This window comes from Hibiscus syriacus, unplaced genomic scaffold (assembly GCF_006381635.1).
Source record: "Hibiscus syriacus cultivar Baekdansim isolate YM2019G1 unplaced genomic scaffold, ASM638163v2 tig00111096_pilon, whole genome shotgun sequence".
In the NCBI taxonomy this organism is placed as follows: domain Eukaryota; kingdom Viridiplantae; phylum Streptophyta; class Magnoliopsida; order Malvales; family Malvaceae; genus Hibiscus; species Hibiscus syriacus.
In genome coordinates, this window is record NW_024062981.1 from 346,853 (window position 1) to 360,053 (window position 13,201).

Consider the following 13,201-nt stretch of genomic DNA (forward strand, 5'->3'; position numbering starts at 1 on the left):
GCATGAACAGATGAAGGAAACGAGAGAAGAGAGAAAGCTCTCGGGCGAAGAGGAGAGAAATGAAATCTCAAAAAAATGTTTGAGTCATATAGTTAGCCCAGCGGACCAAACCGGCCCGACCCGTGCTTATATCAGATCCGCGTGTTTTGCTAAAAGGGGCAAACTGCGTTTTGGCTCCCTCTGTTTTGAAAAACATTCAATTTGGTCCCCAAATCGGTTGGGTAAACTTCATTTTGGCTCCCTCTGTTTTGAAAAACATTTAATTTGGTCCCTAAATCGGTTTAATTTCCCTGGTTATATTCTAATTCTGCCATCTAACCTTATTTTGTTTCATTTTACCCCTTTCTACTTATATATATATTTTAGTATATCTCGTATTTGCTCTTTTATACATTGATATTTGGATTTTTTATTTATTTACACTATATTATATTATATTCCTATTAGTTTATATATATATATTACATATTCTTCTTTTATTACATGCTATTTATTATATATATATATATTACTCATATTTGCCTTTTTTATATATATTATTTTCTTTGTTTTTATATTTTTTGTTCATGTATATTTTCATTTACCTATCTATTTATATTTTTATATTTTTTTTTATTTGAATTTTCGTATTTTTCCTTGTAAATTTTATTCATATTTCATTCTTAATTCTCGTGTACATTATACTTTCTTTATTTCGTTTGTTCGCCTTATTTTTTTCTAATTTTATTTTTTATTATCTAACCATTTTTTCAATTTTTTTAAGGATGTTTTCAAAACAATCAGAAGTAAGTAATTCAGGGTCAAATTTTACCTTTTTAATTTAACATTGCAATTTTATTAAATCATGACAACTGAAAATTACGTAGTACCGAAAGGGCGGTTCAAGGGTGCTAATCCTTCCTTGACCGTAACCGACTCCCGAACTCGACACATCTTTGGTAAGACGCAGATCAGGTAAGAAATAAGGTACCCGGTCAACCCATTTATTTTTAAATAAATGATCGGTGGCGACTCCCAATCCACTTTCCTAAGTCAAAGCCCAATTCCGGGGCACAACCGAAAGACGGTTACGACAGAATGTAAACAAACACAATAAATAAACATAAACAAACATAAACGAACATAAATAAAAATATATTTTTTTCTTTCCTAACAATTTTAGGATTATATTATATTTAATTATTTTAGGATTTTTTTATTTTTATTTGAAATTAATTGAATTTTAAAATATTTATGAGTATTACATTAAAATTTATAGGACTTTAATATTTTAAATAGATCTAGAGAAATTTGGGTTAAATATAAATGAACGCATATAAACAAACGAACATAAATGAACGAACATAAACGAACATAAATGAAAGAACATAAACGAACATATTACCGAACGTTCACGAACTTAAATCAATGAATGAACTCTCGGTTCGTATTCGATCATTTAATTAAACGAACACAAAATCTTATTTATGTTTATTCGTTTAATAGATAAATGAACATAAATAAACTTTACGCCGAACAATTTACGAACGGTTCGCTGAACGTTCGATTCGTTCAACAACTCATACAAAAACCAAAAAGGAAACACGGATAATAAAACCATTTACCAGTTTATTTGAGTTCATGGAAGTTTACTTTAATCTTTCAAATCCATATAGCTCCAGCACTTGTGAGCAATGGGCCAAGCTGGTTCCTCAGTTGGAGGGACATGACTTGGTTAGCTCCTCTAATGAGTTGAAGGCCTATGAAAACAGCCGGCACACTTGGATTGCACCCCATCTGCTGCAGTGCCCTTTCGACTTGTTGTCCGTTCGCAATTTCGTCGAGCTCGTAAACTGTCGGGTTCGCCCCGAAGCCATCAATGAGAGTCTTGATGGTATGACTCATTCAACAAGTGATCCGACTGAATATTTCCGCTGGCCTTTCTGCAACCGTACGTGCGACTGCATCCATTGCTATGCGGCAGACAAGTGTTTTTGGTAACTAATGTGAGAGCTGTATGAAGCTTGTAATAACCATTTTTTTTAAAACAATTAAATATTATTTAAAAAATGACTATGATTTTTATTTGAAAATTTGGTGGTTTCGAATTGATTTGAAATAAATTGAAAGGGAGTCACCATTGACATTTGGGTTAGGTAGGTCGAATACTTAAAAACGTCTTTTTAAAATAATTTTAAGAAAAATCGTTTTTAGACAAAAATCGGTCTACGTTTACCAAATATTCGATTTAAACGGATTTGAGAGTCGATTACGTGTGGGGAAGGGTAAGCACCCCACAATGCCCAAAAACTGATACTGAATCGCTTACACATCGTCGTAAATGGTGAAAAATATAAATTGAATATATAGTTAAACTGTAATCTACTTATTGAAGTGTGATTAATTTGCTTTAAATTATTTGTTTAAAAAAATCCATTTACTCGATAAGAAATCTTGAAATTCACAATCATCCGAAGCTATCTCAACTATTTCTCATTCATAAAAGAATATTCCCTCTTTGCTTTGAAAACGTGAATCGAATTTGAGAATCGACACTTGCATAAAATAAACAAATTGATGTTTAGAGATGTACATTGCATCATTTGAATAAGAACATATTAATTAGTAAAATAAACTCGATTTTATTTCAAGTTCCCATGTCATTAAAATGCCGTATAGGATCACACCACTTCGACAAAGTGATGTTTTCCACACTCATTCTACGCATACGTGTTCTTGAAAAAATTCGATAATATTAATCGATAGATAACGACTAATCACCGAAAATAAATACAATTTGAAATCTATGAAATAAAATATTCGCAATACACATAGCTAATAATGCCTATAAAATAATACATATATAGCTGTATTATACAAAATACATATCAATGTAGGATTAGAACAAATTAAAATATTATAAATCAAAATACAAATAATAAAAACAATAAATAAACATATTCAATTTAAAGGACCAAAATAGCAAAAATAAAAACTTAAAGGACTAAAATAACAAAAATTGAAATTTAGAGGGCTAAACCACAAATATAAATAAACCAGATTCCCAAGATCAAAAATATTAAATAGTACATGTACTACAAGTGAGAATGACCCATATATAAAGCTTAGGACTAAAATGAATTAAAACAAAAACATAAAGGTCGAATAATAATTAAACCAAATGTAAAACAGTGACTAAAATGAAAGATACATAAATCACAGGGTCAAATTCGAATATCAACCAACATAGCATAATATATAACTAGTGACTGAAATGAAAACATAAAAGAACAGAGGCTCAAAATACAATACCATAAATTTCATTAATGACTAAAATATAAAGTTACAAACAAGGAAGGACCCAAACTCTAGTTTCCCCACAAGTTGAAAACACTCAAAAGACCCCCACTAAAACGACGTCGTTTTATGTGTTGTATATAAACCCCAAACGGGCTTACTTCTCACCCATTTCTTTATTTCCCCATTTTTGCATGTGAGAGAGAGAGAGATAACTCTCTCAAGATCTTCAATCGAAGCCCAGATTCCAGTGGAGCTCTATCGTATCGCCCGCCACTGTATGCCGGCATCGGAGGGGAGAAAATAATAGATCACCCGAAGCGCCTTTTGGCCCTGAGCAAGGATCTAGGCCCTGTTTGGTCTAAAAATGGTCCAAACATGGTATATCTAAGAAGAAACTCTTCGATTTCTTCAGCTCCGGCGACTTCAGCTTTCATCGGGGTTCGACCGAGGTATGTTCTCTCTCATCTTTTCTTATTTTTTTCATTGAGTTTTTTTTGTTCTGATTGGTTCATCTCCCCTATATTTTCTTTGTTTTTTCTTCAAACCCCCTCGAATCTCTCTGTAGTTTTTCTATTTTCTTCTCTCTGTTTATTCTCTTTTTTCCAAGTCGTTTCTCTCTCTAAAAAATTGGTCCCTTTTCTTTTCTGGCTTATGGTTGATATATTGAAAGTAAATCCCTTGGGATTTTGGATAGATTTTTCTTATTATTTTTATGGGGTCTAAGACTGATTTTGATTTGTTTTTGTGACTGATGGGTGTGTTTCTGTCACTGTTTGGTGCAGATCTGTCGACGGCAGTAGGAACAATCAGTGGCGAGAGTAGCATCAAACCCCTAGGGTTAGGGTTTTATAAACTCTAAGGGTCGGGTCGGATGTTCTCTCTTCGGGTCTTATAACTAGATCGGTCGGGTCTGGTTTGATGGGTTGGTTGGGTCGGGTTGAATGTTGTAGTTGGGCTTGGGGCTCCATTTGGGTCTTGGGTGAGGTTGTAAGTGGGCTCCAGATGGCCTACACAAAATGTAATTAAAATGATTAATAATAATAATAATAATAATAATAATAAAATAATTAATAATTTTTTTATAAACCTGGACAAAAACGGGTGTCTATAGCTGCTCATATTTGCACATTCTTGTGTTAACAAGAATAGGGCAAAGATGAAAACGACAACAAGTTTTTGTCCGATTCTCTTTTTTTTAGTTTAAAATTTTGATAGTGTTTGTTGTTTGGGACGACACTGCTCATACGTGATGAAGAGTTCTGGTCGTCTAAGGGTGACACGACGCTTACATGATGAGGAGATCTGGTCGGTGGATGACACGGTTCCTACGTGATGAGGATGGTAGACCATCCTTAGGGATGATAACACGATTCCTACGTGATGAGGATAGATGATTATCTAAGGGTGACACGACTCCTATGTGATAAGGAGGTGTGTTCGGGGATGACACGGTTCCTACGCGATGAGGACGACATGCAATCTTTAGGGATAATGGTTTCAAGAGAAACTGACTCACAGATGATGCTTCAAGAGAAGTTGTCTCAAGAGAGACAAAATTCATTTCAAGTGAAACGATCTCAAAGATGGGTGTTTCAAGAGAAACTGTCTCAAGAGAGATAAAATTTGTTTCAAAGGAAACAAACTCAAAGATGACGTGTTTCAAGAGAAACTGTCTCAAGGGAGACAAAATTTGTTTCAAGAGAAACAAACTCAAAGATGACGTGTTTCATGAGAAATTGTCTCAAGGGAGACAAAATTTGTTTCAAATGAAATGATCTCAAAGATAGGTGATTCAAGAGAAACTGTCTTAAGGGAGACAAAATTCATTTCAAGAGAAACGATTTCAAAGTTTTTCTTAAGGAAGACTGTCACAAGGGAGACAAAATTTGTTTCAAGAGAAACAAACTCAAAGATGATGTGTTTCATGAGAAATTGTCTCAAGGGAGACAAAATTTGTTTCAAATGAAATGATCTCAAAGATAGGTGTTTCAAGAGAAACTGTCTTAAGGGAGACAAAATTCATTTCAAGAGAAATAATTTCAAAGTTTTTCTTAAGGAAGACTGTCTCAAGTGAGACAAAGTTTGTTTTTAGAAAAACAATATCAATGAGATCAACTTTGTTTCAAGTGAAACAAACTCGAAATTTTCATCTCAAAGGAAAAATGTCTTAAGTGAGACGAAATTTGTTTTGAGAAAAATTGTCTCAAGCGAGACAAAATTTGTTTTTAAGAAATATTGTATTTAGCGAGACGACCCTTTGTTTCCAGAGAAACAATCTGAAAGACGACAAATAATCTACTTGTTCCTACAGGTGAAGGAAATGCCTTCAGAAGATCTGATTGTTTACTTCAGGATATTGAATCTCCAAAAGATTCCCCAACATTCATCATTTCTTACTTCAGCATTGATTCTAAGCATGAGCTTTATGTCTATGAGCCACATGTCAACTACCAAGATCCACTCCAGAGAGATTGTCTTGTTTGAAAAACATTTTTCCTTCTACTTTTACTTTCAAAATTTTGTAAATATCACTTAAAAGAATTTTGAAAAATTTTGAATCAAAGATTTTGAAAAATATTGCCCATTTCTAGGTTTCACAATTGAGGTAAATCATAAAACAAGAGTTAATTGGATATCAAAGAATTAATTACACTTTTAATCCTTCAAAATAAATTATAGGCATTTGGCAAGTGTCAAAATTAATGCTATCTTTGAGTTAAGTAGGGAAAGAACAAGGTGTCTCGGGTTTTTGTCTATGCTCATTTACTGGAAGTGTTCTCCGATTCCTAGCTCTCATGATCATAATCGGGTTGTGCGATGCCTTATCAAGGGATTTTTTATATCGCCTTCTATACAACAACTGCACCATCTTTATATTCGAGCCTCCTTTTCATGTTTTCAACTCGAATAATCCTTTGATTTCAAGACGTTATTCAGAATTTATATATTGAACCCCCTTTATTATTTTTTTCTCTACCATGCATTAAATATTTTAGAAAACCTTTTTGTAAATAAAAGATTAATACTGATGAGTGGGATAAAATATGAATATAGTCTCTTCTGTTTAGAAATCCATGCATGATTAGAAGGGACTTTTAAGGCACGTAATGTAAGTTGTGGTTCATGGTTATGAAAGAAAGGATAAAAGGCTCAAATAAGTGTTTAAGGGTAATTAAACCAATGATCAATTCATTCTGATACTTTCAATCTTGTCTTGCTCAATTTGAATATATTCGTATGTATCTTTCTCTTGATGTTCTATGATCTTCGAGTGAAGTGATTTTGGAATGATTGTGCTTGACCAATCTCATGGTTTGAAGCTTGATGCGTCATATGAGTTGAGGGACTCTTTACATGTGCTTCTTTTCTTTTTTCTTTGATTTGTTTCTTCTTTTCTCTTTATTTTGATTTGATCTTTGCACTTGGCATTTGGTTCACCTTTCGGTATCTCATCTGAATCAATGTGTTCACTCATGCGAGAAGATTTCATTCACCTTGCCCCTCACTGTGAAAGGTGATCCTTGGTTAGGGTTAAATCAAAAGAAAATATAATTTAGGCTCAAATGAGGATACAAGGGATCTATTTTCTCCTTTTGCGAAGGGATACTGAAAGAATGTCATTCATCATTTCATACACAGAAGTCCTTGCAGAAAAGCTATCCCCAGAGAGATAGATTTTCATGATTAATTTTATTCACGTGGAAACAATGTAATTAATACATGATAGAATTATTTTGAATTCATTTCTTGTTTCTATTTCTTGCTTCTATCATATCTCAATTATACAAGCTCATCTTCAAAAAATTGATGCGATATGCTCCACGTTGTCTTCTTGTAGGAAGGTTCATGTTCAAGTGAACAATCTTGCACTCAATGCTTGTAGGTTTTATTGGTAGAAAAAATGTTGGTTTTGCATCTAAGAAGACGATGTTGTGACTTTATTGGCTCAACGAAAGGTATGGGTATGACTTTTTGTGTATCGAAAAGATAAAGGCAATGTTTCAAGGTCTCAAAGAGAGGGAATGCCAAAATTTGGTCTTTTGGTAGCAACCATGAATTATTTCGGGTAAGGAATCGAGAGATTTTATTTCTGGTTTTGGATGGTATTAGAAAAGTCTAATATTGTCATATGTCAAAAATCTATAATTATTGAAGAATTAAGAGAATCTATAATTCATTCGATATTTGAAGAACTAAATATTAAAACTCGTTCAATTATTCAACCTTTGAAGGTAGTATAAATTTAATCATTAAATGATTAAGAAAATATGAAAGATATAACAAAAATGAGTTCAAACAAAACAATGCTCTCAATGCAAGTGGTAGATGTAAAACACCCTTCTTCGATTAGTCATGCCCCTGAATCAATCAGGTTTTGGATCTTGCGTATCATTGCCTTACAGTTCTCAGCGGAATTTATGTAGCTTCCTATCTTGTAACTGCGTATGGGATCAACATCATGTACCTCAGGATATGGAGAATCTTTTCTTAGATCATCCTGGAAGGCTAAGTCCTAAAACCACCTGAATAACTCCCACCTTACTGATTTCAGTTTTTCTTTTAATTGTTCGAATCTTGCTTCCATGTGATGTCACGTGGTTAGGACCACTTCATCGAATCCTCCATGAATTAATTCCATGTCTTCATGAATGATGCATGTAAATATGTTTGAAAAAAATGAAATGCATATGCAAAATGTAAAGATGCAAAATGTTGATCCCAACGATGAATATCGTAGAACAATTTTCTTTAGAGATAAAAGCCTTCCCATTACAAGATAGTCCATATTACAGACATGCTTTCGATTAGATGTTGAGTCTGAAGTGAATCACTGCTTCGTCTCGAAATCTTTGACCTTGCAAATGATACCCCTCAATTGATCTGTAATATGTCTCCGTTAATTCCCCGATGGTGCTGAAGTCATTACGTTGCTCCTTGATGACTAGTAATGAAATAATCGTAGATGAGAATCTACTGCTGGATTACTCCTCGGATCAGTGGATCATCATTTCAGTCTTGAATGCTGCATGATATTCAAGCAAGTCTCATTTTAATACTCTGAACTTCTTTTAGCCTTCGATGCATGTCTGTTTATGCGACTGCTTGATTACAAACTTTCACATCTTCTTGTGAAAATTTTCTCTCGAATATTCCCTTGTGGATCAACACTTTTGTATTATGTCATGACGATGCGATGCAATGCAAAGAATGATGAAAAATGACACAAACAAGTGAAAAGAAATGAAGTAGTACGAACAAATGAGTTAGTACAAATAAAATAGTCAATATAGTTAAAAGATGCTATCTACAGATAAAAAATAACACCCACCCAATCATGATATCAACCCGAGCATGCTTTTTAATAGATAGGAATCATACCCAAACATGTTTTCTACCCAAAATGATTATTCTAAAGAAATTGATCCTAACCACATGGTATCTAGTTTGCATGCTATTATTCAACAGAATTTAAAGCATAAGGAAAGGTTCAGAAATGTTCCTCCTTTGTGTACACTTATTTTGTGTACCTACTGACGGACAGAGGTTCGGTATGAGTATACCTAGGGTGAGTATTCTACGATTCACTATATGCATGGTTTCGGCTCTAACAGGAAAAATGTACCAAATTGTCCTTGATGTCAGTGCCCCATTGGGCTGACAAACCCTCGATCCTCACCCATTACAGGTTTTAAATGGAATGAGTTCAATTCAAGGGGATTCACTGCCTTATACCCATACGAGGAATAAATCCCTACGAAGATATGAGGCATGTATCACAGGGCTTATTTGCTAAAACTCATACGAAGAATAAATTCTTACGAGAGTAAAGTATTCACCCCGACTTACTTGGATCAAAGATCTTGTCTGGAGCTCATGTTATGTAAGTTCACGTGATGTGTGTGAAGAGGAACATACATACCTTTGACTCAAAAGAAAAAGAAAACTCTCAATAGAGATTTGAACACTTGCTGAAAACAAAGATTTAAAATATTAGTACCATAATTAAAAATAAAGAAATTAAAAAAAAACTTCAATAAATGGATCATAAGTTAACTATAGACTCGAACTTATAATTTCCACCACTACGACAATGCGTAAGCGACTTACAGCCCGACTCACAAAAAAAGTCCCCAGCAGAGTCGTTAAGCTGTTATAACCATTTTTTTAAAAAATAATTAATATTATTTAAAAAATGATTATCACTTTTATTTGGAAAATTGGCGGTTTTGAATTGATTTGAAATAAATTGAAAGCGAGTCGCCATCGACCTTTGGGTTAGGTAGGTTGAATACCTAAAAATGTCTTTTTAAAACAATTTTAAGAAAAATCATTTTTTAGACAAAAATCGGTATGCGTTTCCCAAATATTCGATTTAAAAGGATTCTGGAGTCAGTTACGTGTGGGGAAGGGTAAGCACCCCCACAACGCCCAAAAACTAGTACTAAATCACTTACACATCATCATAAATGGTAGAAAGTATAAATCGAATATATAGTTAAACTATGAACTATTTATTGAAGTGTGATTAATTTGCTTCAAATTATTTGTTTAAAAGAAAATCCTTTTACTCGATAAGAAATCTTCAAATTCGCAATCCTTCGTCGGGAAAACTATCTCAACTATTTCTCATTTATAAAATAATATTCCCTCATTGCTTTGAAAACCTGAATCGAATAGAAATTGAGAATCGACATTTTCATAAAATAAACAAATTGATGTTTAGAGATGTACATTGCATCATTTGAATAATAACACATTAATTAGTAAAATAAACTTGATTTTATTTCAAGTTCACATATCGTTAAAATTTCGTATCGGATCATACCACTTCGACCAAGTGATGATTTCCACACTTATTCTACGCATACGTGTTGTTGAAAAAATTGGATAATATTAATCGATATATAACGACTAATCATCGAAAACAAATGCAATTTGAAATCTACGAAATAAAATATTCGCAATACACATAGCTAATAACATCTATTTAAAATAATACATATATAGTCGTAATATACAAAATACATATAAATGTAGGATTAGAACAAATTAAAATATTACAAATAAAAAAACAATAAATAAACTTATTCGATTTAAAGGACCAAAATAGCAAAAAATAGAAACATAAAGGACTAAAATAGAAAAAACTGAAGTTCAGAGGGTTGAACCACAAATATAAATAAACCAGATTCCCAAGATAAAAAATATTAAATAGTATATATACTAGAAGTGAGAATAACCCATAAATAAAGCTTAGGACTAAAATGAATTAAAATAGAAATATGAAGGCTGCATAATAATTAAACCAAATGTAAAACAATACTAAAATGAAAGATACATAAATCACATGGTCAAATTCGAATATCAACCAACATAGCATAATATATAACTAGTGATTGAAATGAAAACATAAAAAATAGAGGCTCGAAATACAATAACACAAATTTCATTAATGACTAAAATATAAAGTTACCAACAAGGAGGGACCCAAACTGTAGTTACCCCACAAGCTGAAAACACGCAGAAGACCACCACTGAAACGACATCATTTTATGTGTTGTATATAAGCCCCAAACTGGCTTACTTCTCACCCATTTCTTCATTTCCCCATTTTTGCATGAGAGAGAGATAACTCTCTCAAGAGCTTCAACTGAAGCCTAGATTTTGGTGGAGCTCTATCGTGTCAGCCGCCACTAACCGAAAACCATCCCCGTACACCGACGTTGGAGGGGAAAATGAATAGATCACCCGAAGCGCCTTTTAGCTTTGAGTAAGGATCCGAGCAAGGATCTGGGCCCCGTTTAGCCTAAAAATGGTCCAAATATGGTAGATCTAAGAAGAAACCCTTCGGTTTCTTCAACTCCGACGATTTCGGCTTTCATCGGCGTTCAACCGATGTATGTTTTCTCTCATCTCTTATAATTTTTTCTTTGAGTTTTTTTGTTCTGTTTGGTTCATCTCCCCTCTATTTTCTCTATTTTTTCTTCAAACCCCCTCGAACCTCTCTGTATTTTTTCTATTTTGTTATCTCAGTTTCCTCTCTTTTTTCTGAGTCATTTCTCTCTCTAAAAATCTGGTCCCTTTTCTTTTCTGGCTTATGGTTGATATATTGAAAGCAAATCCCCTCGGGATTTGGGGTAGATTTTTCTTATTATTTTTATGGGGTCTGAGACTGATTTTGATTTGTTTTTGTGACTGACGGGTGTGTTTCTGTCACTGTTTGGTGCAAACAGATCTGTTGACGATAGTAGGAACAATCGGCGGTGGCAGTAGGGACTGGCGGCAACGATATCAAACCCCTATGGTTAGGTTTTAGAAAGCCTAGAGGCCGAGTCGGTTGTTCTATTCGGGTCATGTAACTGGGTCAGTCGGGTCTGGTTTGATGGGTTGGTTGGGTCGGGTTGAATGATGTGGTTGGACTTGGGGCTCCATTTGGGTCTTGGGTGAGGTTGTAATTGGGCTCCAGGTGGCATACACAAAATGTAATTAAAATGATTAATAATACTAATAATAATAAAATAATTAATAATATTTTTTGCTGACCCAAACAAAAATGTGTGTCTACAAAGCTTATTTGGGAACTTTAAAAAATGTTTTTAAACTGGTTAGCCTTGATAAAAAACTAGCCACCTTGGATAACCATTTATACTGTCCATGAACAGTGGTGTGAAGGAATAAAATAATCTAGAATATCGGAATAAAATAATCCAAAATATATTCATTTCCTTACATTCAGTACTAGCAACTTGCACACCAGAATGAGAATAAATTTAAGAGGGACAACATATATAGATTTTATTCTAATGAACAACACTATCCTTAACACATTAAGTCAAGAATATTCTTAACATATTAAGTGCAAATTGAGCAATGTCTTTCAGTAGCCTATAGAACTATCCATGTATGAGCCATGTTTGATACATTATGAATTAGTGTTATATAATCCGACACGTTTGTGTTTGCGTATTCGTTTGTGTTCAAGTTTTTTTTTTCCATCATCGAACTTCCTATTCGATAAACCAATGATTCGTATATGTTCCAAATCAAGAAAATAGATACCAATAGAGAAAATAAAGGGAGAAGAGGAGAAAAATGAAGAGAAAGAGATGCTTACTGTAAAAGCTACAAACTTAATGACCCTAAAAAGAAGCTAGAAGAAGATGCCTCAAGGTCAAGGACCCACAAACATTATCTAGTACTTGTTCCTCTTACATTGCTTAACCTTGATAAAGATGGCTTCACATGGAACCCCTTTGTTACTGAACTCAACTATTGAAAATGCCTACAACCAATAGTGATAACTCCGTAAAAAGACTATATTTAGGGCCATTTCACTTAAGTTATTGATTATCTAAAGGCTCATATAGGTTGATTTAGATGCATTTAGGAGCATATAGTTGTATTTGGTGGATTTGGTTAGCCTTAGCATTTTGTTTTGTGAATTGTGCTATTTTATGGGGAATGCCTTGTTTTGGATGATAGTGTGCAGGATTCTATGAGCAAAGGGTGTGCGAGGAAAAATGCTGTGGCAAACTAAGTTCCTTAAGCATAATAAAATGCCTTGGGATTTCTGGGCGCAGAAGAAGAAAAAGGAGTGAAGATATTTTCACAAGTGGCCAGTTGTATTTCTAGCACGTGTTCTTTATTGCCATCCATCTATGTTAGGACCACTACCACCTATTGTACTCACAATCACATGAAGGGAATGATCCTTGGGTACTACGGGTATTTTAGCCCAAAAACCTATGATATTTTCTTACTATAAATAGAAAAGTTTGGCACAAAAGTGAGTGTGCTAATCCTTTTTAGTAAATTGGTAGCTAAACAAGAAAAAGGGTGGTTAAAGGTTCCATCTTTCCTTCATCTTTTATCTTTTCAAAGGTTTTCCTCTATATCAAAGCTAGAGGAGTGGCGTGCTACG

At 33.7% G+C, this 13,201-nt stretch overlaps 1 pseudogene; it reads right to left on the reverse strand.

The window, feature by feature from the left end:
- Window positions 1–1,561: 1,561 nt before the first annotated feature.
- Window positions 1,562–1,950, reverse strand: LOC120152965 (annotated as a pseudogene).
- Between the last annotated feature and the right edge of the window lie 11,251 nt (window positions 1,951–13,201).